Source organism: Phoenix dactylifera, chromosome 4 (assembly GCF_051530095.1).
Source record: "Phoenix dactylifera cultivar Ajwa chromosome 4, Ajwa_hap1_PhDact_Kaust_v1.1, whole genome shotgun sequence".
Lineage (NCBI taxonomy): Eukaryota > Viridiplantae > Streptophyta > Magnoliopsida > Arecales > Arecaceae > Phoenix > Phoenix dactylifera.
Genome location: NC_143193.1, coordinates 36,395,373 through 36,416,939, shown reverse-complemented (window position 1 = coordinate 36,416,939; position 21,567 = coordinate 36,395,373). Strand labels below are relative to the sequence as shown.

The window sequence follows — 21,567 nt, the reverse complement described above, 5'->3', positions numbered from 1 at the left end:
TCTGCTGCTTTGTCATAAAAGGGAGTTTCGAAGGGCATGTCATGGGTGCGATCATACCAGCACTAATGCACCGGATCCCATCAGAACTCCGTAGTTAAGCGTGCTTGGGCGAGAGTAGTACTAGGATGGGTGACCCCCTGGGAAGTCCTCGTGTTGCACCCTTTTTATTTTTTGCCCGCTTTTTTATTTTTTGATAATATTTATTTTTAATTTTTCGGCTTTTGGCTTTTCCTCTTCGGATAATTTTTTTTTTCCGAAAATAAACTGAGTCCGGAGACTGGCGGTGCCATGCCGCATAGCGGAACAGCGCGTTGAATCCTACGCCAGAACGGCCCCGGCAGCGCGAATGTCTCGGGCCGTCGCGGTCTGCTGCTTTGTCATAAAAGGGAGTTTCGAAGGGCATGTCATGGGTGCGATCATACCAGCACTAATGCACCGGATCCCATCATAACTCCGCAGTTAAGCGTGCTTGGGCGAGAGAAGTACTAGGATGGGTGACCCCCTGGGAAGTCCTCGTGTTGCACCCTTTTTATTTTTTGCCCGCTTTTTTATTTTTTGATAATATTTATTTTTTATTATTTGGCTTTTGGCTTTTCCTCTTCGGATAATTTTTTTCCCCCGAAAATAAACTGAGTCCGGAGACTGGCGGTGCCATGCCGCATAGCGGAACAGCGCGTTGAATCCTACGCCAGAACGGCCCCGGCAGTGCGAATGTCTCGGGCCGTCGAGGTCTGCTGCTTTGTCATAAAAGGGAGTTTCGAAGGGCATGTCATGGGTGCGATCATACCAGCACTAATGCACCGGATCCCATCTGAACTCCGCAGTTGAGCGTGCTTGGGCGAGAGTAGTACTAGGATTGGTGACCCCCTGGGAAGTCCTCGTGTTGCACCCTTTTTATTTTTTGCCCGCTTTTTTATTTTTTGATAATATTTATTTTTTATTATTTGGCTTTTGGCTTTTCCTCTTCGGATAATTTTTTCCCCCGAAAATAAACTGAGTCCGGAGACTGGCGGTGCCATGCCGCATAGCGGGACCAGCGCGTTGAATCCTACGCCAGAACGGCCCCGGCGGCGCGAATGTCTCGGGCCGTCGAGGTCTGCTGCTTTGTCATAAAAGGGAGTTTCGATGGGCATGTCATGGGTGCGATCATACCAGCACTAATGCACCGGATCCCATCAGAACTCCGCAGTTAAGCGTGCTTGGGCGAGAGTAGTACTAGGATGGGTGACCCCCTGGGAAGTCCTCGTGTTGCACCCCTTTTATTTTTTGCCCGCTTTTTTATTTTTTGATAATATTTATTTTTAATTTTTCGGCTTTTGGCTTTTCCTCTTTGGATAATTTTTTTCCCCCGAAAATAAACTGACTCCGGAGACTCGCGGTGCCATGCCGCATAGCGGAACAGCGCGTTGAATCCTACGCCAGAACGGCCCCGGCAGCGCGAATGCCTCGGGCCGTCGAGATCTGCTGCTTTGTCATAAAAGGGAGATTCGAAGGGCATGTCATGGGTGCGATCATACCAGCACTAATGCACCGGATCCGATCGGAACTCCGCAGTTAAGCGTGCTTGGGCGAGAGTAGTACTAGGATGGGTGACCCCCTGGGAAGTCCTCGTGTTGCACCCTTTTTATCTTTTGCCCGCTTTTTTATTTTTTGATAATATTTATTTTTAATTTTTCGGCTTTTGGCTTTTCCTCTTCGGATAATTTTTTTTTTCCGAAAATAAACTGAGTCCGGAGACTGGCGGTGCCATGCCGCAGAGCGGAATAGCGCGTTGAATCCTACGCCAGAACGGCCCCGGCAGCGCGAATGTCTCGGGCCGTCGCGGTCTGCTGCTTTGTCATAAAAGGGAGTTTCGAAGGGCATGTCATGGGTGCGATCATACCAGCACTAATGCACCGGATCCCATCATAACTCCGCAGTTAAGCGTGCTTGGGCGAGAGAAGTACTAGGATGGGTGACCCCCTGGGAAGTCCTCGTGTTGCACCCTTTTTATTTTTTGCCCGCTTTTTTATTTTTTGATAATATTTATTTTTAATTTTTTGGCTTTTGGCTTTTCCTCTTCGGATAATTTTTCCCCCCCGAAAATAAACTGAGTCCGGAGACTGGCGGTGCCATGCCGCATAGCGGAACAGCGCGTTGAATCATACGCCAGAACGGCCCCGGCAGCGCGAATGTCTCGGGCCGTCGAGGTCTGCTGCTTTGTCTTAAAAGGGAGTTTCGAAGGGCATGTCTTGGGTGCGATCATACCAGCACTAATGCACCGGATCCCATCAGAACTCCGCAGTTAAGCGTGCTTGGGTGAGAGTAGCACTAGGATGGGTGACCCCCTGGGAAGTCCTCGTGTTGCACCCTTTTTATTTTTTGCCCGCTTTTTTATTTTTTGATAATATTTATTTTTAATTTTTCGGCTTTTGGCTTTTCCTCTTCGGATAATTTTTTTCCCCCGACAATAAACAGAGTCCGGGGACTGGCGGTGCCATGCCGCATAGCGGGACCAGCGCGTTGAATCATACGCCAGAACGGCCCCGGCAGCGTGAATGTCTCGGGCCGTCGAGGTCTGCTGCTTTGTCATAAAAGGGAGTTTCGAAGGGCATGTCATGGGTGCGATCATACCAGCACTAATGCACCGGATCCCATCAGAACTCCGTAGTTAAGCGTGCTTGGGCGAGAGTAGTACTAGGATGGGTGACCCCCTGGGAAGTCCTCGTGTTGCACCCTTTTTATTTTTTGCCCGCTTTTTTATTTTTTGATAATATTTATTTTTAATTTTTCAGCTTTTGGCTTTTCCTCTTCGGATAATTTTTTTTTTCCGAAAATAAACTGAGTCCGGAGACTGGCGGTGCCATGCCGCATAGCGGAACAGCGCGTTGAATCCTACGCCAGAACGGCCCCGGCAGCGCGAATGTCTCGGGCCGTCGCGGTCTGCTGCTTTGCCATAAAAGGGAGTTTCGAAGGGCATGTCATGGGTGCGATCATACCAGCACTAATGCACCGGATCCCATCATAACTCCGCAGTTAAGCGTGCTTGGGCGAGAGAAGTACTAGGATGGGTGACCCCCTGGGAAGTCCTCGTGTTGCACCCTTTTTATTTTTTTCTCCACTTTTTTATTTTTTGATAATATTTATTTTTAATTTTTCGGCTTTTGGCTTTTCCTCTTCGGATAATTTTTTTTCCTCGAAAATAAACTGAGTCCGGAGACTGGCGGTGCCATGCCGCATAGCGGGACCAGCGCGTTGAATCCTACGCCAGAACGGCCCCGGCGGCGCGAATGTCTCGGGCCGTCGAGGTCTGCTGCTTTGTCATAAAAGGGAGTTTCGATGGGCATGTCATGGGTGCGATCATACCAGCACTAATGCACCGGATCCCATCAGAACTCCGCAGTTAAGCGTGCTTGGGCGAGAGTAGTACTAGGATGGGTGACCCCCAGGGAAGTCCTCGTGTTGCACCCCTTTTATTTTTTGCCCGCTTTTTTATTTTTTGATAATATTTATTGTAATTTTTCGGCTTTTGGCTTTTCCTCTTCGGATAATTTTTTTCCCCGAAAATAAACGGAGTCCGGAGACTGGCGGTGCCATGCCGCGTAGCGGAACAGCGCGTTGAATCCTAGCCAGAACGGCCCCGGCAGCGCGAATGTCTCGGGCCGTTGCGGTCTGCTGCTTTGTCATAAAAGGGAGTTTCGAAGGGCATGTCATCGGTGCGATCATACCAGCACTAATGCACCGGATCCCATCATAGCTCCGCAGTTAAGCGTGCTTGGGCGAGAGAAGTACTAGGATGGGTGACCCCCTGGGAAGTCCTCGTGTTGCACCCTTTTTATTTTTTGCCCGCTTTTTTATTTTTTGATAATATTTATTTTTAATTTTTTGGCTTTTGGCTTTTCCTCTTCGGATAATTTTTTCCCCCCGAAAATAAACTGAGTCCGGAGACTGGCGGTGCCATGCCGCATAGCGGAACAGCGCGTTGAATCATATGCCAGAACGGCCCCGGCAGCGCGAATGTCTCGGGCCGTCGAGGTCTGCTACTTTGTCTTAAAAGGGAGTTTCGAAGGGCATGTCTTGGGTGCAATCATACCAGCACTAATGCACCGGATCCCATCAGAACTCCGCAGTTAAGCGTGCTTGGGCGAGAGTAGTACTAGGATGGGTGACCCCCTGGGAAGTCCTCGTGTTGCACCCTTTTTATTTTTTGCCCGCTTTTTTATTTTTTGATAATATTTATTTTTAATTTTTCGGCTTTTGGCTTTTCCTCTTCGGATAATTTTTTTCCCCCGACAATAAACTGAATCCGGAGACTGGCGGTGCCATGCCGCATAGCGGGACCAGCGCGTTGAATCCTACGCCAGAACGGCCCCGGCAGCGTGAATGTCTCGGGCCGTCGAGGTCTGCTGCTTTGTCATAAAAGGGAGTTTCGAAGGGCATGTCATGGGTGCGATCATACCAGCACTAATGCACCGGATCCCATCAGAACTCCGTAATTAAGCGTGCTTGGGCGAGAGTAGTACTAGGATGGGTGACCCCCTGGAAAGTCCTCGTGTTGCACCCTTTTTATTTTTTGCCCGCTTTTTTATTTTTTGATAATATTTATTTTTAATTTTTTGGCTTCTGGCTTTTCCTCTTCGGATAATTTTTTCCCCCCGAAAATAAACTGAGTCCGGAGACTGGCGGTGCCATGCCGCATAGCGGAACAGCGCGTTGAATCATATGCCAGAACGGCCCCGGCAGCGCGAATGTCTCGGGCCGTCGAGGTCTGCTACTTTGTCTTAAAAGGGAGTTTCGAAGGGCATGTCTTGGGTGCAATCATACCAGCACTAATGCACCGGATCCCATCAGAACTCCGCAGTTAAGCGTGCTTGGGCGAGAGTAGTACTAGGATGGGTGACCCCCTGGGAAGTCCTCGTGTTGCACCCTTTTTATTTTTTGCCCGCTTTTTTATTTTTTGATAATATTTATTTTTAATTTTTTGGCTTTTGGCTTTTCCTCTTCGGATAATTTTTTCCCCCCGAAAATAAACTGAGTCCGGAGACTGGCGGTGCCATGCCGCATAGCGGAACAGCGCGTTGAATCATATGCCAGAACGGCCCCGGCAGCGCGAATGTCTCGGGCCGTCGAGGTCTGCTACTTTGTCTTAAAAGGGAGTTTCGAAGGGCATGTCTTGGGTGCAATCATACCAGCACTAATGCACCGGATCCCATCAGAACTCCGCAGTTAAGCGTGCTTGGGCGAGAGTAGTACTAGGATGGGTGACCCCCTGGGAAGTCCTCGTGTTGCACCCTTTTTATTTTTTGCCCGCTTTTTTATTTTTTGATAATATTTATTTTTAATTTTTCGGCTTTCGGCTTTTCCGCTTCGGATAATTTTTTTCCCCCGACAATAAACTGAATCCGGAGACTGGCGGTGCCATGCCGCATAGCGGGACCAGCGCGTTGAATCCTACGCCAGAACGGCCCCGGCAGCGTGAATGTCTCGGGCCGTCGAGGTCTGCTGCTTTGTCATAAAAGGGAGTTTCGAAGGGCATGTCATGGGTGCGATCATACCAGCACTAATGCACCGGATCCCATCAGAACTCCGTAATTAAGCGTGCTTGGGCGAGAGTAGTACTAGGATGGGTGACCCCCTGGAAAGTCCTCGTGTTGCACCCTTTTTATTTTTTGCCCGCTTTTTTATTTTTTGATAATATTTATTTTTAATTTTTTGGCTTTTGGCTTTTCCTCTTCGGATAATTTTTTCCCCCCGAAAATAAACTGAGTCCGGAGACTGGCGGTGCCATGCCGCATAGCGGAACAGCGCGTTGAATCATATGCCAGAACGGCCCCGGCAGCGCGAATGTCTCGGGCCGTCGAGGTCTGCTACTTTGTCTTAAAAGGGAGTTTCGAAGGGCATGTCTTGGGTGCAATCATACCAGCACTAATGCACCGGATCCCATCAGAACTCCGCAGTTAAGCGTGCTTGGGCGAGAGTAGTACTAGGATGGGTGACCCCCTGGGAAGTCCTCGTGTTGCACCCTTTTTATTTTTTGCCCGCTTTTTTATTTTTTGATAATATTTATTTTTAATTTTTCGGCTTTTGGCTTTTCCTCTTCGGATAATTTTTTTCCCCCGACAATAAACTGAATCCGGAGACTGGCGGTGCCATGCCGCATAGCGGGACCAGCGCGTTGAATCCTACGCCAGAACGGCCCCGGCAGCGTGAATGTCTCGGGCCGTCGAGGTCTGCTACTTTGTCATAAAAGGGAGTTTCGAAGGGCATGTCATCGGTGCGATCATACCAGCACTAATGCACCGGATCCCATCATAGCTCCGCAGTTAAGCGTGCTTGGGCCAGAGAAGTACTAGGATGGGTGACCCCCTGGGAAGTCCTCGTGTTGCACCCTTTTTATTTTTTGCCCGCTTTTTTATTTTTTGATAATATTTATTTTTAATTTTTTGGCTTTTGGCTTTTCCTCTTCGGATAATTTTTTCCCCCCGAAAATAAACTGAGTCCGGAGACTGGCGGTGCCATGCCGCATAGCGGAACAGCGCGTTGAATCATATGCCAGAACAGCCCCGGCAGCGCGAATGTCTCGGGCCGTCGAGGTCTGCTACTTTGTCTTAAAAGGGAGTTTCGAAGGGCATGTCTTGGGTGCAATCATACCAGCACTAATGCACCGGATCCCATCAGAACTCCGCAGTTAAGCGTGCTTGGGCGAGAGTAGTACTAGGATGGGTGACCCCCTGGGAAGTCCTCGTGTTGCACCCTTTTTATTTTTTGCCCGCTTTTTTATTTTTTGATAATATTTATTTTTAATTTTTCGGCTTTTGGCTTTTCCTCTTCGGATAATTTTTTTCCCCCGACAATAAACTGAATCCGGAGACTGGCGGTGCCATGCCGCATAGCGGGACCAGCGCGTTGAATCCTACGCCAGAACGGCCCCGGCAGCGTGAATGTCTCGGGCCGTCGAGGTCTGCTGCTTTGTCATAAAAAGGAGTTTCGAAGGGCATGTCATGGGTGCGATCATACCAGCACTAATGCACCGGATCCCATCAGAACTCCGTAATTAAGCGTGCTTGGGCGAGAGTAGTACTAGGATGGGTGACCCCCTGGAAAGTCCTCGTGTTGCACCCTTTTTATTTTTTGCCCGCTTTTTCATTTTTTGATAATATTTATTTTTAATTTTTCGGCTTTTGGCTTTTCCTCTTCGGATATTTTTTTTTTTCCGAAAATAAACTGAGTCCGGAGACTGGCGGTGCCATGCCGCATAGCGGAACAGCGCGTTGAATCCTACGCCAGAACGGCCCCGGCAGCGCGAATGTCTCGGGCCGTCGCGGTCTGCTGCTTTGTCATAAAAGGGAGTTTCGAAGGGCATGTCATGGGTGCGATCATTCCAGCACTAATGCACCGGATCCCATCATAACTCCGCAGTTAAGCGTGCTTGGGCGAGAGGAGTACTAGGTTGGGTGACCACCTGGGAAGTCCTCGTGTTGCACCCTTTTTATTTTTTGCCCGCATTTTTATTTTTTGATAATATTTATTTTTAATTTTTTGGCTTTTGGCTTTTCCTCTTCGGATAATTTTTTTCCCCCGAAAATAAACTGAGTCCGGAGACTGGCGGTGCCATGCCGCATAGCGGAACAGCGCGTTGAATCCTACGCCAGAACGGCCCCGGCAGCGCGAATGTCTCGGGCCGTCGAGGTCTGCTGCTTTGTCATAAAAGGGAGTTTCGAAGGGCATGTCATGGGTGCGATCATACCAGCACTAATGCACCGGATCCCATCAGAACTCCGCAGTTAAGCGTGCTTGGGCGAGAGTAGTACTAGGATGGGTGACCCCCTGGGAAGTCCTCGTGTTGCACCCCTTTTATTTTTTGCCCGCTTTTTTATTTTTTGATAACATTTATTTTTTATTTTTCGGCTTTTGGCTTTTCCTCTTCGGATAATTTTTTTCCCCCGAAAATAAACTGAGTCCGGAGACTGGCGGTGCCATGCCGCATAGCGGAACGGCGTGTTGAATCCTACGCCAGAACGGCCCCGGCAGTGCGAATGTCTCGGGCCATCGAGGTCTGCTGCTTTGTCATAAAAGGGAGTTTCGATGGGCATGTCATGGGTGCGATCATACCAGCACTAATGCACCGGATCCCATCAGAACTCCGCAGTTAAGCGTGCTTGGGCGAGAGTAGTACTAGGATGGGTGACCCCCTGGGAAGTCCTCGTGTTGCACCCCTTTTATTTTTTGCCCGCTTTTTTATTTTTTGATAATATTTATTTTTAATTTGTCGGCTTTTGGCTTTTCCTATTCGGATAATTTTTTTCCCCCGAAAATAAACTGAGTCCGGAGACTCGCGGTGCCATGCCGCATAGCGGAACAGCGCGTTGAATCCTACGCCAGAACGGCCCCGGCAGCGCGAATGCCTCGGGCCGTCGAGGTCTGCTGCTTTGTCATAAAAGGGAGTTTCGAAGGGCATGTCATGGGTGCGATCATACCAGCACTAATGCACCGGATCCCATCATAACTCCGCAGTTAAGCGTGCTTGGGTGAGAGAAGTACTAGGATGGGTGACCCCCTGGGAAGTCCTCGTGTTGCACCCTTTTTATTTTTTGCCCGCTTTTTTATTTTTTGGTAATATTTATTTTTAATTTTTTGGCTTTTGGCTTTTCCTCTTCGGATAATTTTTTCCCCCAGAAAATAAACTGAGTCCGGAGACTGGCGGTGCCATGCCGCATAGCGGAACAGCGCGTTGAATCATACGCCAGAACGGCCCCGGCAGCGCGAATGTCTCGGACCGTCGAGGTCTGCTGCTTTGTCTTAAAAGGGAGTTTCGAAGGGCATGTCTTGGGTGCGATCATACCAGCACTAATGCACCGGATCCCATCATAACTCCGCAGTTAAGCGTGCTTGGGCGAGAGAAGTACTAGGATGGGTGACCCCCTGGGAAGTCCTCGTGTTGCACCCTTTTTATTTTTTGCCCGCTTTTTTATTTTTTGGTAATATTTATTTTTAATTTTTTGGCTTTTGGCTTTTCCTCTTCGGATAATTTTTTCCCCCAGAAAATAAACTGAGTCCGGAGACTGGCGGTGCCATGCCGCATAGCGGAACAGCGCGTTGAATCATACGCCAGAACGGCCCCGGCAGCGCGAATGTCTCGGGCCGTCGAGGTCTGCTGCTTTGTCTTAAAAGGGAGTTTCGAAGGGCATGTCTTGGGTGCGATCATACCAGCACTAATGCACCGGATCCCATCAGAACTCCGCAGTTAAGCGTGCTTGGGTGAGAGTAGTACTAGGATGGGTGACCCCCTGGGAAGTCCTCGTGTTGCACCCTTTTTATTTTTTGCCCGCTTTTTTATTTTTTGATAATATTTATTTTTAATTTTTCGGCTTTTGGCTTTTCCTCTTCGGATAATTTTTTTCCCCCGACAATAAACTGAGTCCGGAGACTGGCGGTGCCATGCCGCATAGCGGGACCAGCGCGTTGAATCCTACGCCAGAACGGCCCCGGCAGCGTGAATGTCTCGGGCCGTCGAGGTCTGCTGCTTTGTCATAAAAGGGAGTTTCGAAGGGCATGTCATGGGTGCGATCATACCAGCACTAATGCACCGGATCCCATCAGAACTCCGTAATTAAGCGTGCTTGGGCGAGAGTAGTACTAGGATGGGTGACCCCCTGGAAAGTCCTCGTGTTGCACCCTTTTTATTTTTTGCCCGCTTTTTCATTTTTTGATAATATTTATTTTTAATTTTTCGGCTTTTGGCTTTTCCTCTTCGGATAATTTTTTCCCCCCGAAAATAAACTGAGTCCGGAGACTGGCGGTGCCATGCCGCATAGCGGAACAGCGCGTTGAATCATATGCCAGAACGGCCCCGGCAGCGCGAATGTCTCGGGCCGTCGAGGTCTGCTACTTTGTCTTAAAAGGGAGTTTCGAAGGGCATGTCTTGGGTGCAATCATACCAGCACTAATGCACCGGATCCCATCAGAACTCCGCAGTTAAGCGTGCTTGGGCGAGAGTAGTACTAGGATGGGTGACCCCCTGGGAAGTCCTCGTGTTGCACCCTTTTTATTTTTTGCCCGCTTTTTTATTTTTTGATAATATTTATTTTTAATTTTTCGGCTTTTGGCTTTTCCTCTTCGGATAATTTTTTTCCCCCGACAATAAACTGAATCCGGAGACTGGCGGTGCCATGCCGCATAGCGGGACCAGCGCGTTGAATCCTACGCCAGAACGGCCCCGGCAGCGTGAATGTCTCGGGCCGTCGAGGTCTGCTGCTTTGTCATAAAAGGGAGTTTCGAAGGGCATGTCATGGGTGCGATCATACCAGCACTAATGCACCGGATCCCATCAGAACTCCGTAATTAAGCGTGCTTGGGCGAGAGTAGTACTAGGATGGGTGACCCCCTGGAAAGTCCTCGTGTTGCACCCTTTTTATTTTTTGCCCGCTTTTTCATTTTTTGATAATATTTATTTTTAATTTTTCGGCTTTTGGCTTTTCCTCTTCGGATATTTTTTTTTTTCCGAAAATAAACTGAGTCCGGAGACTGGCGGTGCCATGCCGCATAGCGGAACAGCGCGTTGAATCCTACGCCAGAACGGCCCCGGCAGCGCGAATGTCTCGGGCCGTCGCGGTCTGCTGCTTTGTCATAAAAGGGAGTTTCGAAGGGCATGTCATGGGTGCGATCATTCCAGCACTAATGCACCGGATCCCATCATAACTCCGCAGTTAAGCGTGCTTGGGCGAGAGGAGTACTAGGATGGGTGACCACCTGGGAAGTCCTCGTGTTGCACCCTTTTTATTTTTTGCCCGCTTTTTTATTTTTTGATAATATTTATTTTTAATTTTTTGGCTTTTGGCTTTTCCTCTTCGGATAATTTTTTCCCCCCGAAAATAAACTGAGTCCGGAGACTGGCGGTGCCATGCCGCATAGCGGAACAGCGCGTTGAATCCTACGCCAGAACGGCCCCGGCAGCGCGAATGTCTCGGGCCGTCGAGGTCTGCTGCTTTGTCATAAAAGGGAGTTTCGAAGGGCATGTCATGGGTGCGATCATACCAGCACTAATGCACCGGATCCCATCAGAACTCCACAGTTAAGCGTGCTTGGGCGAGAGTAGTACTAGGATGGGTGACCCCCTGGGAAGTCCTCGTGTTGCACCCCTTTTATTTTTTGCCCGCTTTTTTATTTTTTGATAACATTTATTTTTTATTTTTCGGCTTTTGGCTTTTCCTCTTCGGATAATTTTTTTCCCCCGAAAATAAACTGAGTCCGGAGACTGGCGGTGCCATGCCGCATAGCGGAACGGCGTGTTGAATCCTACGCCAGAACGGCCCCGGCAGTGCGAATGTCTCGGGCCATCGAGGTCTGCTGCTTTGTCATAAAAGGGAGTTTCGATGGGCATGTCATGGGTGCGATCATACCAGCACTAATGCACCGGATCCCATCAGAACTCCGCAGTTAAGCGTGCTTGGGCGAGAGTAGTACTAGGATGGGTGACCCCCTGGGAAGTCCTCGTGTTGCACCCCTTTTATTTTTTGCCCGCTTTTTTATTTTTTGATAATATTTATTTTTAATTTGTCGGCTTTTGGCTTTTCCTCTTCGGATAATTTTTTTCCCCCGAAAATAAACTGAGTCCGGAGACTCGCGGTGCCATGCCGCATAGCGGAACAGCGCGTTGAATCCTACGCCAGAACGGCCCCGGCAGCGCGAATGCCTCGGGCCGTCGAGGTCTGCTGCTTTGTCATAAAAGGGAGTTTCGAAGGGCATGTCATGGGTGCGATCATACCAGCACTAATGCACCGGATCCCATCATAACTCCGCAGTTAAGCGTGCTTGGGTGAGAGAAGTACTAGGATGGGTGACCCCCTGGGAAGTCCTCGTGTTGCACCCTTTTTATTTTTTGCCCGCTTTTTTATTTTTTGGTAATATTTATTTTTAATTTTTTGGCTTTTGGCTTTTCCTCTTCGGATAATTTTTTCCCCCAGAAAATAAACTGAGTCCGGAGACTGGCGGTGCCATGCCGCATAGCGGAACAGCGCGTTGAATCATACGCCAGAACGGCCCCGGCAGCGCGAATCTCTCGGGCCGTCGAGGTCTGCTGCTTTGTCTTAAAAGGGAGTTTCGAAGGGCATGTCTTGGGTGCGATCATACCAGCACTAATGCACCGGATCCCATCATAACTCCGCAGTTAAGCGTGCTTGGGCGAGAGAAGTACTAGGATGGGTGACCCCCTGGGAAGTCCTCGTGTTGCACCCTTTTTATTTTTTGCCCGCTTTTTTATTTTTTGGTAATATTTATTTTTAATTTTTTGGCTTTTGGCTTTTCCTCTTCGGATAATTTTTTCCCCCAGAAAATAAACTGAGTCCGGAGACTGGCGGTGCCATGCCGCATAGCGGAACAGCGCGTTGAATCATACGCCAGAACGGCCCCGGCAGCGCGAATGTCTCGGGCCGTCGAGGTCTGCTGCTTTGTCTTAAAAGGGAGTTTCGAAGGGCATGTCTTGGGTGCGATCATACCAGCACTAATGCACCGGATCCCATCAGAACTCCGCAGTTAAGCGTGCTTGGGTGAGAGTAGTACTAGGATGGGTGACCCCCTGGGAAGTCCTCGTGTTGCACCCTTTTTATTTTTTGCCCGCTTTTTTATTTTTTGATAATATTTATTTTTAATTTTTCGGCTTTTGGCTTTTCCTCTTCGGATAATTTTTTTCCCCCGACAATAAACTGAGTCCGGAGACTGGCGGTGCCATGCCGCATAGCGGGACCAGCGCGTTGAATCCTACGCCAGAACGGCCCCGGCAGCGTGAATGTCTCGGGCCGTCGAGGTCTGCTGCTTTGTCATAAAAGGGAGTTTCGAAGGGCATGTCATGGGTGCGATCATACCAGCACTAATGCACCGGATCCCATCAGAACTCCGTAGTTAAGCGTGCTTGGGCGAGAGTAGTACTAGGATGGGTGACCCCCTGGGAAGTCCTCGTGTTGCACCCTTTTTATTTTTTGCCCGCTTTTTGATTTTTTGATAATATTTATTTTTAATTTTTCGGCTTTTGGCTTTTCCTCTTCGGATAATTTTTTTCCCCCGACAATAAACTGAATCCGGAGACTGGCGGTGCCATGCCGCATAGCGGGACCAGCGCGTTGAATCCTACGCCAGAACGGCCCCGGCAGCGTGAATGTCTCGGGCCGTCGAGGTCTGCAGCTTTGTCATAAAAGGGAGTTTCGAAGGGCATGTCATGGGTGCGATCATACCAGCACTAATGCACCGGATCCCATCAGAACTCCGTAGTTAAGCGTGCTTGGGCGAGAGTAGTACTAGGATGGGTGACCCCCTGGGAAGTCCTCGTGTTGCACCCTTTTTATTTTTTGCCCGCTTTTTCATTTTTTGATAATATTTATTTTTAATTTTTCGGCTTTTGGCTTTTCCTCTTCGGATAATTTTTTTTTTCCGAAAATAAACTGAGTCCGGAGACTGGCGGTGCCATGCCGCATAGCGGAACAGCGCGTTGAATCCTACGCCAGAACGGCCCCGGCAGCGCGAATGTCTCGGGCCGTCGCGGTCTGCTGCTTTGTCATAAAAGGGAGTTTCGAAGGGCATGTCATGGGTGCGATCATTCCAGCACTAATGCACCGGATCCCATCATAACTCCGCAGTTAAGCGTGCTTGGGCGAGAGGAGTACTAGGATGGGTGACCACCTGGGAAGTCCTCGTGTTGCACCCTTTTTATTTTTTGCCCGCTTTTTTATTTTTTGATAATATTTATTTTTAATTTTTTGGCTTTTGGCTTTTCCTCTTCGGATAATTTTTTCGCCCCGAAAATAAACTGAGTCCGGAGACTGGCGGTGCCATGCCGCATAGCGGAACAGCGCGTTGAATCCTATGCCAGAACGGCCCCGGCAGCGCGAATATTTCGGGCCGTCGAGGTCTGCTGCTTTGTCATAAAAGGGAGTTTCGAAGGGCATGTCATGGGTGCGATCATACCAGCACTAATGCACCGGATCCCATCAGAACTCCGCAGTTAAGCGTGCTTGGGCGAGAGTAGTACTAGGATGGGTGACCCCCTGGGAAGTCCTCGTGTTGCACCCCTTTTATTTTTTGCCCGCTTTTTTATTTTTTGATAACATTTATTTTTTATTTTTCGGCTTTTGGCTTTTCCTCTTCGGATAATTTTTTTCCCCCGAAAATAAACTGAGTCCGGAGACTGGCGGTGCCATGCCGCATAGCGGAACGGCGTGTTGAATCCTACGCCAGAACGGCCCCGGCAGTGCGAATGTCTCGGGCCATCGAGGTCTGCTGCTTTGTCATAAAAGGGAGTTTCGATGGGCATGTCATGGGTGCGATCATACCAGCACTAATGCACCGGATCCCATCAGAACTCCGCAGTTAAGCGTGCTTGGGCGAGAGTAGTACTAGGATGGGTGACCCCCTGGGAAGTCCTCGTGTTGCACCCCTTTTATTTTTTGCCCGCTTTTTTATTTTTTGATAATATTTATTTTTAATTTGTCGGCTTTTGGCTTTTCCTCTTCGGATAATTTTTTTCCCCCGAAAATAAACTGAGTCCGGAGACTCGCGGTGCCATGCCGCATAGCGGAACAGCGCGTTGAATCCTACGCCAGAACGGCCCCGGCAGCGCGAATGCCTCGGGCCGTCGAGGTCTGCTGCTTTGTCATAAAAGGGAGTTTCGAAGGGCATGTCATGGGTGCGATCATACCAGCACTAATGCACCGGATCCCATCATAACTCCGCAGTTAAGCGTGCTTGGGTGAGAGAAGTACTAGGATGGGTGACCCCCTGGGAAGTCCTCGTGTTGCACCCTTTTTATTTTTTGCCCGCTTTTTTATTTTTTGGTAATATTTATTTTTAATTTTTTGGCTTTTGGCTTTTCCTCTTCGGATAATTTTTTCCCCCAGAAAATAAACTGAGTCCGGAGACTGGCGGTGCCATGCCGCATAGCGGAACAGCGCGTTGAATCATACGCCAGAACGGCCCCGGCAGCGCGAATCTCTCGGGCCGTCGAGGTCTGCTGCTTTGTCTTAAAAGGGAGTTTCGAAGGGCATGTCTTGGGTGCGATCATACCAGCACTAATGCACCGGATCCCATCATAACTCCGCAGTTAAGCGTGCTTGGGCGAGAGAAGTACTAGGATGGGTGACCCCCTGGGAAGTCCTCGTGTTGCACCCTTTTTATTTTTTGCCCGCTTTTTTATTTTTTGGTAATATTTATTTTTAATTTTTTGGCTTTTGGCTTTTCCTCTTCGGATAATTTTTTCCCCCAGAAAATAAACTGAGTCCGGAGACTGGCGGTGCCATGCCGCATAGCGGAACAGCGCGTTGAATCATACGCCAGAACGGCCCCGGCAGCGCGAATGTCTCGGGCCGTCGAGGTCTGCTGCTTTGTCTTAAAAGGGAGTTTCGAAGGGCATGTCTTGGGTGCGATCATACCAGCACTAATGCACCGGATCCCATCAGAACTCCGCAGTTAAGCGTGCTTGGGTGAGAGTAGTACTAGGATGGGTGACCCCCTGGGAAGTCCTCGTGTTGCACCCTTTTTATTTTTTGCCCGCTTTTTTATTTTTTGATAATATTTATTTTTAATTTTTCGGCTTTTGGCTTTTCCTCTTCGGATAATTTTTTTCCCCCGACAATAAACTGAGTCCGGAGACTGGCGGTGCCATGCCGCATAGCGGGACCAGCGCGTTGAATCCTACGCCAGAACGGCCCCGGCAGCGTGAATGTCTCGGGCCGTCGAGGTCTGCTGCTTTGTCATAAAAGGGAGTTTCGAAAGGCATGTCATGGGTGCGATCATACCAGCACTAATGCACCGGATCCCATCAGAACTCCGTAGTTAAGCGTGCTTGGGCGAGAGTAGTACTAGGATGGGTGACCCCCTGGGAAGTCCTCGTGTTGCACCCTTTTTATTTTTTGCCCGCTTTTTGATTTTTTGATAATATTTATTTTTAATTTTTCGGCTTTTGGCTTTTCCTCTTCGGATAATTTTTTTCCCCCGACAATAAACTGAATCCGGAGACTGGCGGTGCCATGCCGCATAGCGGGACCAGCGCGTTGAATCCTGCGCCAGAACGGCCCCGGCAGCGTGAATGTCTCGGGCCGTCGAGGTCTGCAGCTTTGTCATAAAAGGGAGTTTCGAAGGGCATGTCATGGGTGCGATCATACCAGCACTAATGCACCGGATCCCATCAGAACTCCGTAGTTAAGCGTGCTTGGGCGAGAGTAGTACTAGGATGGGTGACCCCCTGGGAAGTCCTCGTGTTGCACCCTTTTTATTTTTTGCCCGCTTTTTCATTTTTTGATAATATTTATTTTTAATTTTTCGGCTTTTGGCTTTTCCTCTTCGGATAATTTTTTTTTTCCGAAAATAAACTGAGTCCGGAGACTGGCGGTGCCATGCCGCATAGCGGAACAGCGCGTTGAATCCTACGCCAGAACGGCCCCGGCAGCGCGAATGTCTCGGGCCGTCGCGGTCTGCTGCTTTGTCATAAAAGGGAGTTTCGAAGGGCATGTCATGGGTGCGATCATTCCAGCACTAATGCACCGGATCCCATCATAACTCCACAGTTAAGCGTGCTTGGGCGAGAGGAGTACTAGGATGGGTGACCACCTGGGAAGTCCTCGTGTTGCACCCTTTTTATTTTTTGCCCGCTTTTTTATTTTTTGATAATATTTATTTTTAATTTTTTGGCTTTTGGCTTTTCCTCTTCGGATAATTTTTTCGCCCCGAAAATAAACTGAGTCCGGAGACTGGCGGTGCCATGCCGCATAGCGGAACAGCGCGTTGAATCCTATGCCAGAACGGCCCCGGCAGCGCGAATGTTTCGGGCCGTCGAGGTCTGCTGCTTTGTCATAAAAGGGAGTTTCGAAGGGCATGTCATGGGTGCGATCATACCAGCACTAATGCACCGGATCCCATCAGAACTCCGCAGTTAAGCGTGCTTGGGCGAGAGTAGTACTAGGATGGGTGACCCCCTGGGAAGTCCTCGTGTTGCACCCCTTTTATTTTTTGCCCGCTTTTTTATTTTTTGATAACATTTATTTTTTATTTTTCGGCTTTTGGCTTTTCCTCTTCGGATAATTTTTTTCCCCCGAAAATAAACTGAGTCCGGAGACTGGCGGTGCCATGCCGCATAGCGGAACGGCGTGTTGAATCCTACGCCAGAACGGCCCCGGCAGTGCGAATGTCTCGGGCCATCGAGGTCTGCTGCTTTGTCATAAAAGGGAGTTTCGATGGGCATGTCATGGGTGCGATCATACCAGCACTAATGCACCGGATCCCATCAGAACTCCGCAGTTAAGCGTGCTTGGGCGAGAGTAGTACTAGGATGGGTGACCCCCTGGGAAGTCCTCGTGTTGCACCCCTTTTATTTTTTGCCCGCTTTTTTATTTTTTGATAATATTTATTTTTAATTTGTCGGCTTTTGGCTTTTCCTCTTCGGATAATTTTTTTCCCCCGACAATAAACTGAATCCGGAGACTGGCGGTGCCATGCCGCATAGCGGGACCAGCGCGTTGAATCCTACGCCAGAACGGCCCCGGCAGCGTGAATGTCTCGGGCCGTCGAGGTCTGCTGCTTTGTCATAAAAGGGAGTTTCGAAGGGCATGTCATGGGTGCGATCATACCAGCACTAATGCACCGGATCCCATCAGAACTCCGTAGTTAAGCGTGCTTGGGCGAGAGTAGTACTAGGATGGGTGACCCCCTGGGCAGTCCTCGTGTTGCACCCTTTTTATTTTTTGCCCGCTTTTTGATTTTTTGATAATATTTATTTTTAATTTTTCGGCTTTTGGCTTTTCCTCTTCGGATAATTTTTTTCCCCCGACAATAAACTGAATCCGGAGACTGGCGGTGCCATGCCGCATAGCGGGACCAGCGCGTTGAATCCTACGCCAGAACGGCCCCGGCAGCGTGAATGTCTCGGGCCGTCGAGGTCTGCAGCTTTGTCATAAAAGGGAGTTTCGAAGGGCATGTCATGGGTGCGATCATACCAGCACTAATGCACCGGATCCCATCAGAACTCCGTAGTTAAGCGTGCTTGGGCGAGAGTAGTACTAGGATGGGTGACCCCCTGGGAAGTCCTCGTGTTGCACCCTTTTTATTTTTTGCCCGCTTTTTCATTTTTTGATAATATTTATTTTTAATTTTTCGGCTTTTGGCTTTTCCTCTTCGGATAATTTTTTTTTTCCGAAAATAAACTGAGTCCGGAGACTGGCGGTGCCATGCCGCATAGCGGAACAGCGCGTTGAATCCTACGCCAGAACGGCCCCGGCAGCGCGAATGTCTCGGGCCGTCGCGGTCTGCTGCTTTGTCATAAAAGGGAGTTTCGAAGGGCATGTCATGGGTGCGATCATTCCAGCACTAATGCACCGGATCCCATCATAACTCCGCAGTTAAGCGTGCTTGGGCGAGAGGAGTACTAGGATGGGTGACCACCTGGGAAGTCCTCGTGTTGCACCCTTTTTATTTTTTGCCCGCTTTTTTATTTTTTGATAATATTTATTTTTAATTTTTTGGCTTTTGGCTTTTCCTCTTCGGATAATTTTTTCGCCCCGAAAATAAACTGAGTCCGGAGACTGGCGGTGCCATGCCGCATAGCGGAACAGCGCGTTGAATCCTATGCCAGAACGGCCCCGGCAGCGCGAATGTTTCGGGCCGTCGAGGTCTGCTGCTTTGTCATAAAAGGGAGTTTCGAAGGGCATGTCATGGGTGCGATCATACCAGCACTAATGCACCGGATCCCATCAGAACTCCGCAGTTAAGCGTGCTTGGGCGAGAGTAGTACTAGGATGGGTGACCCCCTGGGAAGTCCTCGTGTTGCACCCCTTTTATTTTTTGCCCGCTTTTTTATTTTTTGATAACATTTATTTTTTATTTTTCGGCTTTTGGCTTTTCCTCTTCGGATAATTTTTTTCCCCCGAAAATAAACTGAGTCCGGAGAATGGCGGTGCCATGCCGCATAGCGGAACGGCGTGTTGAATCCTACGCCAGAACGGCCCCGGCAGTGCGAATGTCTCGGGCCATCGAGGTCTGCTGCTTTGTCATAAAAGGGAGTTTCGATGGGCATGTCATGGGTGCGATCATACCAGCACTAATGCACCGGATCCCATCAGAACTCCGCAGTTAAGCGTGCTTGGGCGAGAGTAGTACTAGGATGGGTGACCCCCTGGGAAGTCCTCGTGTTGCACCCCTTTTATTTTTTGCCCGCTTTTTTATTTTTTGATAATATTTATTTTTAATTTGTCGGCTTTTGGCTTTTCCTCTTCGGATAATTTTTTTCCCCCGACAATAAACTGAATCCGGAGACTGGCGGTGCCATGCCGCATAGCGGGACCAGCGCGTTGAATCCTACGCCAGAACGGCCCCGGCAGCGTGAATGTCTCGGGCCGTCGAGGTCTGCTGCTTTGTCATAAAAGGGAGTTTCGAAGGGCATGTCATGGGTGCGATCATACCAGCACTAATGCACCGGATCCCATCAGAACTCCGTAATTAAGCGTGCTTGGGCGAGAGTAGTACTAGGATGGGTGACCCCCTGGAAAGTCCTCGTGTTGCACCCTTTTTATTTTTTGCCCGCTTTTTCATTTTTTGATAATATTTATTTTTAATTTTTCGGCTTTTGGCTTTTCCTCTTCGGATATTTTTTTTTTTCCGAAAATAAACTGAGTCCGGAGACTGGCGGTGCCATGCCGCATAGCGGAACAGCGCGTTGAATCCTACGCCAGAACGGCCCCGGCAGCGCGAATGTCTCGGGCCGTCGCGGTCTGCTGCTTTGTCATAAAAGGGAGTTTCGAAAGGCATGTCATGGGTGCGATCATTCCAGCACTAATGCACCGGATCCCATCATAACTCCGCAGTTAAGCGTGCTTGGGCGAGAGGAGTACTAGGATGGGTGACCACTTGGGAAGTCCTCGTGTTGCACCCTTTTTATTTTTTGCCCGCTTTTTTATTTTTTGATAATATTTATTTTTAATTTTTTGGCTTTTGGCTTTTCCTCTTCGGATAATTTTTTTTTTCCGAAAATAAACTGAGTCCGGAGACTGGCGGTGCCATGCCGCATAGCGGAACAGCGCGTTGAATCCTACGCCAGAACGGCCCCGGCAGCGCGAATGTCTCGGGCCGTCGCGGTCTGCTGCTTTGTCATAAAAGGGAGTTTCGAAGGGCATGTCATGGGTGCGATCATTCCAGCACTAATGCACCGGATCCCATCATAACTCCGCAGTTAAGCGTGCTTGGGCGAGAGGAGTACTAGGATGGGTGACCACCTGGGAAGTCCTCGTGTTGCACCCTTTTTATTTTTTGCCCGCTTTTTTATTTTTTGATAATATTTATTTTTAATTTTTTGGCTTTTGGCTTTTCCTCTTCGGATAATTTTTTCGCCCCGAAAATAAACTGAGTCCGGAGACTGGCGGTGCCATGCCGCATAGCGGAACAGCGCGTTGAATCCTATGCCAGAACGGCCCCGGCAGCGCGAATGTTTCGGGCCGTCGAGGTCTGCTGCTTTGTCATAAAAGGGAGTTTCGAAGGGCATGTCATGGGTGCGATCATACCAGCACTAATGCACCGGATCCCATCAGAACTCCGCAGTTAAGCGTGCTTGGGCGAGAGTAGTACTAGGATGGGTGACCCCCTGGGAAGTCCTCGTGTTGCACCCCTTTTATTTTTTGCCCGCTTTTTTATTTTTTGATAACATTTATTTTTTATTTTTCGGCTTTTGGCTTTTCCTCTTCGGATAATTTTTTTCCCCCGAAAATAAACTGAGTCCGGAGACTGGCGGTGCCATGCCGCATAGCGGAACGGCGCGTTGAATCCTACGCCAGAACGGCCCCGGCAGCGCGAATGCCTCGGGCCGTCGAGGTCTGCTGCTTTGTCATAAAAGGGAGTTTCGAAGGGCATGTCATGGGTGCGATCATACCAGCACTAATGCACCGGATCCCATCATAACTCCGCAGTTAAGCGTGCTTGGGTGAGAGAAGTACTAGGATGGGTGACCCCCTGGGAAGTCCTCGTGTTGCACCCTTTTTATTTTTTGCCCGCTTTTTTATTTTTTGGTAATATTTATTTTTAATTTTTTGGCTTTTGGCTTTTCCTCTTCGGATAATTTTTTCCCCCAGAAAATAAACTGAGTCCGGAGACTGGCGGTGCCATGCCGCATAGCGGAACAGCGCGTTGAATCATACGCCAGAACGGCCCCGGCAGCGCGAATGTCTCGGGCCGTCGAGGTCTGCTGCTTTGTCTTAAAAGGGAGTTTCGAAGGGCATGTCTTGGGTGCGATCATACCAGCACTAATGCACCGGATCCCATCATAACTCCGCAGTTAAGCGTGCTTGGGCGAGAGAAGTACTAGGATGGGTGACCCCCTGGGAAGTCCTCGTGTTGCACCCTTTTTATTTTTTGCCCTTTTTTTTATTTTTTGGTAATATTTATTTTTAATTTTTTGGCTTTTGGCTTTTCCTCTTCGGATAATTTTTTCCCCCAGAAAATAAACTGAGTCCGGAGACTGGCGGTGCCATGCCGCATAGCGGAACAGCGCGTTGAATCATACGCCAGAACGGCCCCGGCAGCGCGAATGTCTCGGGCCGTCGAGGTCTGCTGCTTTGTCTTAAA

The 21,567-nt window shown here is 49.2% G+C and overlaps 56 non-coding genes and 3 pseudogenes across 56 annotated transcripts; all 59 read left to right on the top strand.

The window, feature by feature from the left end:
- The first annotated feature begins 43 nt into the window (after positions 1–43).
- On the top strand, positions 44–162 carry LOC149760413 (5S ribosomal RNA). The gene has a single exon (XR_016412634.1). It is a non-coding gene; the product is annotated as a 5S ribosomal RNA (ribosomal RNA).
- Positions 163–408: 246 nt separating this feature from the next.
- On the top strand, positions 409–527 carry LOC149760412 (5S ribosomal RNA). The gene has a single exon (XR_016406626.1). It is a non-coding gene; the product is annotated as a 5S ribosomal RNA (ribosomal RNA).
- Positions 528–773: 246 nt separating this feature from the next.
- On the top strand, positions 774–892 carry LOC149760411 (5S ribosomal RNA). The gene has a single exon (XR_016407971.1). It is a non-coding gene; the product is annotated as a 5S ribosomal RNA (ribosomal RNA).
- Positions 893–1,138: 246 nt separating this feature from the next.
- On the top strand, positions 1,139–1,257 carry LOC149760410 (5S ribosomal RNA). The gene has a single exon (XR_016409631.1). It is a non-coding gene; the product is annotated as a 5S ribosomal RNA (ribosomal RNA).
- A 246-nt stretch (positions 1,258–1,503) lies between these two features.
- Positions 1,504–1,622, top strand: LOC149760409 (5S ribosomal RNA). The gene has a single exon (XR_016405408.1). It is a non-coding gene; the product is annotated as a 5S ribosomal RNA (ribosomal RNA).
- Positions 1,623–1,868: 246 nt separating this feature from the next.
- LOC149760408 (5S ribosomal RNA) lies at positions 1,869–1,987 on the top strand. Its single transcript, XR_016406625.1, has one exon. It is a non-coding gene; the product is annotated as a 5S ribosomal RNA (ribosomal RNA).
- A 246-nt stretch (positions 1,988–2,233) lies between these two features.
- On the top strand, positions 2,234–2,352 carry LOC149760407 (5S ribosomal RNA). Its single transcript, XR_016407020.1, has one exon. It is a non-coding gene; the product is annotated as a 5S ribosomal RNA (ribosomal RNA).
- A 247-nt stretch (positions 2,353–2,599) lies between these two features.
- On the top strand, positions 2,600–2,718 carry LOC149760406 (5S ribosomal RNA). Its single transcript, XR_016412633.1, has one exon. It is a non-coding gene; the product is annotated as a 5S ribosomal RNA (ribosomal RNA).
- Positions 2,719–2,964: 246 nt separating this feature from the next.
- LOC149760405 (5S ribosomal RNA) lies at positions 2,965–3,083 on the top strand. Its single transcript, XR_016406624.1, has one exon. It is a non-coding gene; the product is annotated as a 5S ribosomal RNA (ribosomal RNA).
- A 248-nt stretch (positions 3,084–3,331) lies between these two features.
- LOC149760404 (5S ribosomal RNA) lies at positions 3,332–3,450 on the top strand. The gene has a single exon (XR_016400989.1). It is a non-coding gene; the product is annotated as a 5S ribosomal RNA (ribosomal RNA).
- A 243-nt stretch (positions 3,451–3,693) lies between these two features.
- On the top strand, positions 3,694–3,812 carry LOC149760403 (5S ribosomal RNA; annotated as a pseudogene).
- A 246-nt stretch (positions 3,813–4,058) lies between these two features.
- Positions 4,059–4,177, top strand: LOC149760402 (5S ribosomal RNA). The gene has a single exon (XR_016412881.1). It is a non-coding gene; the product is annotated as a 5S ribosomal RNA (ribosomal RNA).
- Positions 4,178–4,424: 247 nt separating this feature from the next.
- LOC149760401 (5S ribosomal RNA) lies at positions 4,425–4,543 on the top strand. The gene has a single exon (XR_016406980.1). It is a non-coding gene; the product is annotated as a 5S ribosomal RNA (ribosomal RNA).
- A 246-nt stretch (positions 4,544–4,789) lies between these two features.
- On the top strand, positions 4,790–4,908 carry LOC149760400 (5S ribosomal RNA). The gene has a single exon (XR_016412880.1). It is a non-coding gene; the product is annotated as a 5S ribosomal RNA (ribosomal RNA).
- A 246-nt stretch (positions 4,909–5,154) lies between these two features.
- On the top strand, positions 5,155–5,273 carry LOC149760399 (5S ribosomal RNA). Its single transcript, XR_016412879.1, has one exon. It is a non-coding gene; the product is annotated as a 5S ribosomal RNA (ribosomal RNA).
- A 247-nt stretch (positions 5,274–5,520) lies between these two features.
- On the top strand, positions 5,521–5,639 carry LOC149760398 (5S ribosomal RNA). The gene has a single exon (XR_016406979.1). It is a non-coding gene; the product is annotated as a 5S ribosomal RNA (ribosomal RNA).
- A 246-nt stretch (positions 5,640–5,885) lies between these two features.
- On the top strand, positions 5,886–6,004 carry LOC149760397 (5S ribosomal RNA). Its single transcript, XR_016412878.1, has one exon. It is a non-coding gene; the product is annotated as a 5S ribosomal RNA (ribosomal RNA).
- A 247-nt stretch (positions 6,005–6,251) lies between these two features.
- On the top strand, positions 6,252–6,370 carry LOC149760396 (5S ribosomal RNA; annotated as a pseudogene).
- A 246-nt stretch (positions 6,371–6,616) lies between these two features.
- Positions 6,617–6,735, top strand: LOC149760395 (5S ribosomal RNA). Its single transcript, XR_016412877.1, has one exon. It is a non-coding gene; the product is annotated as a 5S ribosomal RNA (ribosomal RNA).
- A 247-nt stretch (positions 6,736–6,982) lies between these two features.
- On the top strand, positions 6,983–7,101 carry LOC149760394 (5S ribosomal RNA). Its single transcript, XR_016406978.1, has one exon. It is a non-coding gene; the product is annotated as a 5S ribosomal RNA (ribosomal RNA).
- Positions 7,102–7,347: 246 nt separating this feature from the next.
- Positions 7,348–7,466, top strand: LOC149760393 (5S ribosomal RNA). Its single transcript, XR_016408964.1, has one exon. It is a non-coding gene; the product is annotated as a 5S ribosomal RNA (ribosomal RNA).
- A 246-nt stretch (positions 7,467–7,712) lies between these two features.
- Positions 7,713–7,831, top strand: LOC149760392 (5S ribosomal RNA). Its single transcript, XR_016409630.1, has one exon. It is a non-coding gene; the product is annotated as a 5S ribosomal RNA (ribosomal RNA).
- Positions 7,832–8,077: 246 nt separating this feature from the next.
- On the top strand, positions 8,078–8,196 carry LOC149760391 (5S ribosomal RNA). Its single transcript, XR_016409628.1, has one exon. It is a non-coding gene; the product is annotated as a 5S ribosomal RNA (ribosomal RNA).
- A 246-nt stretch (positions 8,197–8,442) lies between these two features.
- Positions 8,443–8,561, top strand: LOC149760390 (5S ribosomal RNA). The gene has a single exon (XR_016408243.1). It is a non-coding gene; the product is annotated as a 5S ribosomal RNA (ribosomal RNA).
- A 246-nt stretch (positions 8,562–8,807) lies between these two features.
- LOC149760389 (5S ribosomal RNA) lies at positions 8,808–8,926 on the top strand. Its single transcript, XR_016406623.1, has one exon. It is a non-coding gene; the product is annotated as a 5S ribosomal RNA (ribosomal RNA).
- Positions 8,927–9,172: 246 nt separating this feature from the next.
- Positions 9,173–9,291, top strand: LOC149760388 (5S ribosomal RNA). Its single transcript, XR_016402348.1, has one exon. It is a non-coding gene; the product is annotated as a 5S ribosomal RNA (ribosomal RNA).
- Positions 9,292–9,538: 247 nt separating this feature from the next.
- On the top strand, positions 9,539–9,657 carry LOC149760387 (5S ribosomal RNA). The gene has a single exon (XR_016406977.1). It is a non-coding gene; the product is annotated as a 5S ribosomal RNA (ribosomal RNA).
- A 246-nt stretch (positions 9,658–9,903) lies between these two features.
- On the top strand, positions 9,904–10,022 carry LOC149760386 (5S ribosomal RNA). The gene has a single exon (XR_016412876.1). It is a non-coding gene; the product is annotated as a 5S ribosomal RNA (ribosomal RNA).
- A 247-nt stretch (positions 10,023–10,269) lies between these two features.
- LOC149760385 (5S ribosomal RNA) lies at positions 10,270–10,388 on the top strand. The gene has a single exon (XR_016406976.1). It is a non-coding gene; the product is annotated as a 5S ribosomal RNA (ribosomal RNA).
- Positions 10,389–10,634: 246 nt separating this feature from the next.
- On the top strand, positions 10,635–10,753 carry LOC149760384 (5S ribosomal RNA). The gene has a single exon (XR_016408630.1). It is a non-coding gene; the product is annotated as a 5S ribosomal RNA (ribosomal RNA).
- A 246-nt stretch (positions 10,754–10,999) lies between these two features.
- Positions 11,000–11,118, top strand: LOC149760383 (5S ribosomal RNA). The gene has a single exon (XR_016403227.1). It is a non-coding gene; the product is annotated as a 5S ribosomal RNA (ribosomal RNA).
- Positions 11,119–11,364: 246 nt separating this feature from the next.
- Positions 11,365–11,483, top strand: LOC149760382 (5S ribosomal RNA). The gene has a single exon (XR_016409627.1). It is a non-coding gene; the product is annotated as a 5S ribosomal RNA (ribosomal RNA).
- Positions 11,484–11,729: 246 nt separating this feature from the next.
- LOC149760381 (5S ribosomal RNA) lies at positions 11,730–11,848 on the top strand. The gene has a single exon (XR_016408242.1). It is a non-coding gene; the product is annotated as a 5S ribosomal RNA (ribosomal RNA).
- A 246-nt stretch (positions 11,849–12,094) lies between these two features.
- LOC149760380 (5S ribosomal RNA) lies at positions 12,095–12,213 on the top strand. Its single transcript, XR_016406622.1, has one exon. It is a non-coding gene; the product is annotated as a 5S ribosomal RNA (ribosomal RNA).
- A 246-nt stretch (positions 12,214–12,459) lies between these two features.
- Positions 12,460–12,578, top strand: LOC149760379 (5S ribosomal RNA). The gene has a single exon (XR_016402347.1). It is a non-coding gene; the product is annotated as a 5S ribosomal RNA (ribosomal RNA).
- Positions 12,579–12,825: 247 nt separating this feature from the next.
- Positions 12,826–12,944, top strand: LOC149760378 (5S ribosomal RNA). Its single transcript, XR_016412632.1, has one exon. It is a non-coding gene; the product is annotated as a 5S ribosomal RNA (ribosomal RNA).
- A 247-nt stretch (positions 12,945–13,191) lies between these two features.
- On the top strand, positions 13,192–13,310 carry LOC149760377 (5S ribosomal RNA). The gene has a single exon (XR_016412631.1). It is a non-coding gene; the product is annotated as a 5S ribosomal RNA (ribosomal RNA).
- A 246-nt stretch (positions 13,311–13,556) lies between these two features.
- LOC149760376 (5S ribosomal RNA) lies at positions 13,557–13,675 on the top strand. Its single transcript, XR_016408629.1, has one exon. It is a non-coding gene; the product is annotated as a 5S ribosomal RNA (ribosomal RNA).
- A 246-nt stretch (positions 13,676–13,921) lies between these two features.
- Positions 13,922–14,040, top strand: LOC149760375 (5S ribosomal RNA). Its single transcript, XR_016409626.1, has one exon. It is a non-coding gene; the product is annotated as a 5S ribosomal RNA (ribosomal RNA).
- Positions 14,041–14,286: 246 nt separating this feature from the next.
- Positions 14,287–14,405, top strand: LOC149760374 (5S ribosomal RNA). The gene has a single exon (XR_016409625.1). It is a non-coding gene; the product is annotated as a 5S ribosomal RNA (ribosomal RNA).
- Positions 14,406–14,651: 246 nt separating this feature from the next.
- On the top strand, positions 14,652–14,770 carry LOC149760373 (5S ribosomal RNA). Its single transcript, XR_016408241.1, has one exon. It is a non-coding gene; the product is annotated as a 5S ribosomal RNA (ribosomal RNA).
- Positions 14,771–15,016: 246 nt separating this feature from the next.
- LOC149760372 (5S ribosomal RNA) lies at positions 15,017–15,135 on the top strand. Its single transcript, XR_016406621.1, has one exon. It is a non-coding gene; the product is annotated as a 5S ribosomal RNA (ribosomal RNA).
- Positions 15,136–15,381: 246 nt separating this feature from the next.
- LOC149760371 (5S ribosomal RNA) lies at positions 15,382–15,500 on the top strand. The gene has a single exon (XR_016402346.1). It is a non-coding gene; the product is annotated as a 5S ribosomal RNA (ribosomal RNA).
- Positions 15,501–15,747: 247 nt separating this feature from the next.
- Positions 15,748–15,866, top strand: LOC149760370 (5S ribosomal RNA). The gene has a single exon (XR_016412630.1). It is a non-coding gene; the product is annotated as a 5S ribosomal RNA (ribosomal RNA).
- A 247-nt stretch (positions 15,867–16,113) lies between these two features.
- On the top strand, positions 16,114–16,232 carry LOC149760369 (5S ribosomal RNA). Its single transcript, XR_016412629.1, has one exon. It is a non-coding gene; the product is annotated as a 5S ribosomal RNA (ribosomal RNA).
- Positions 16,233–16,478: 246 nt separating this feature from the next.
- On the top strand, positions 16,479–16,597 carry LOC149760368 (5S ribosomal RNA; annotated as a pseudogene).
- Positions 16,598–16,843: 246 nt separating this feature from the next.
- On the top strand, positions 16,844–16,962 carry LOC149760367 (5S ribosomal RNA). Its single transcript, XR_016409624.1, has one exon. It is a non-coding gene; the product is annotated as a 5S ribosomal RNA (ribosomal RNA).
- A 246-nt stretch (positions 16,963–17,208) lies between these two features.
- LOC149760366 (5S ribosomal RNA) lies at positions 17,209–17,327 on the top strand. The gene has a single exon (XR_016409623.1). It is a non-coding gene; the product is annotated as a 5S ribosomal RNA (ribosomal RNA).
- Positions 17,328–17,574: 247 nt separating this feature from the next.
- Positions 17,575–17,693, top strand: LOC149760365 (5S ribosomal RNA). Its single transcript, XR_016403755.1, has one exon. It is a non-coding gene; the product is annotated as a 5S ribosomal RNA (ribosomal RNA).
- Positions 17,694–17,940: 247 nt separating this feature from the next.
- On the top strand, positions 17,941–18,059 carry LOC149760364 (5S ribosomal RNA). Its single transcript, XR_016412628.1, has one exon. It is a non-coding gene; the product is annotated as a 5S ribosomal RNA (ribosomal RNA).
- Positions 18,060–18,305: 246 nt separating this feature from the next.
- On the top strand, positions 18,306–18,424 carry LOC149760363 (5S ribosomal RNA). The gene has a single exon (XR_016408627.1). It is a non-coding gene; the product is annotated as a 5S ribosomal RNA (ribosomal RNA).
- A 246-nt stretch (positions 18,425–18,670) lies between these two features.
- On the top strand, positions 18,671–18,789 carry LOC149760362 (5S ribosomal RNA). The gene has a single exon (XR_016409622.1). It is a non-coding gene; the product is annotated as a 5S ribosomal RNA (ribosomal RNA).
- A 246-nt stretch (positions 18,790–19,035) lies between these two features.
- LOC149760361 (5S ribosomal RNA) lies at positions 19,036–19,154 on the top strand. The gene has a single exon (XR_016409621.1). It is a non-coding gene; the product is annotated as a 5S ribosomal RNA (ribosomal RNA).
- A 247-nt stretch (positions 19,155–19,401) lies between these two features.
- On the top strand, positions 19,402–19,520 carry LOC149760360 (5S ribosomal RNA). Its single transcript, XR_016406974.1, has one exon. It is a non-coding gene; the product is annotated as a 5S ribosomal RNA (ribosomal RNA).
- Positions 19,521–19,766: 246 nt separating this feature from the next.
- Positions 19,767–19,885, top strand: LOC149760359 (5S ribosomal RNA). The gene has a single exon (XR_016408818.1). It is a non-coding gene; the product is annotated as a 5S ribosomal RNA (ribosomal RNA).
- Positions 19,886–20,131: 246 nt separating this feature from the next.
- Positions 20,132–20,250, top strand: LOC149760358 (5S ribosomal RNA). The gene has a single exon (XR_016408626.1). It is a non-coding gene; the product is annotated as a 5S ribosomal RNA (ribosomal RNA).
- Positions 20,251–20,496: 246 nt separating this feature from the next.
- LOC149760357 (5S ribosomal RNA) lies at positions 20,497–20,615 on the top strand. Its single transcript, XR_016409620.1, has one exon. It is a non-coding gene; the product is annotated as a 5S ribosomal RNA (ribosomal RNA).
- Positions 20,616–20,861: 246 nt separating this feature from the next.
- Positions 20,862–20,980, top strand: LOC149760356 (5S ribosomal RNA). Its single transcript, XR_016408239.1, has one exon. It is a non-coding gene; the product is annotated as a 5S ribosomal RNA (ribosomal RNA).
- A 246-nt stretch (positions 20,981–21,226) lies between these two features.
- Positions 21,227–21,345, top strand: LOC149760355 (5S ribosomal RNA). Its single transcript, XR_016406619.1, has one exon. It is a non-coding gene; the product is annotated as a 5S ribosomal RNA (ribosomal RNA).
- The last annotated feature ends 222 nt before the right edge of the window (positions 21,346–21,567 follow it).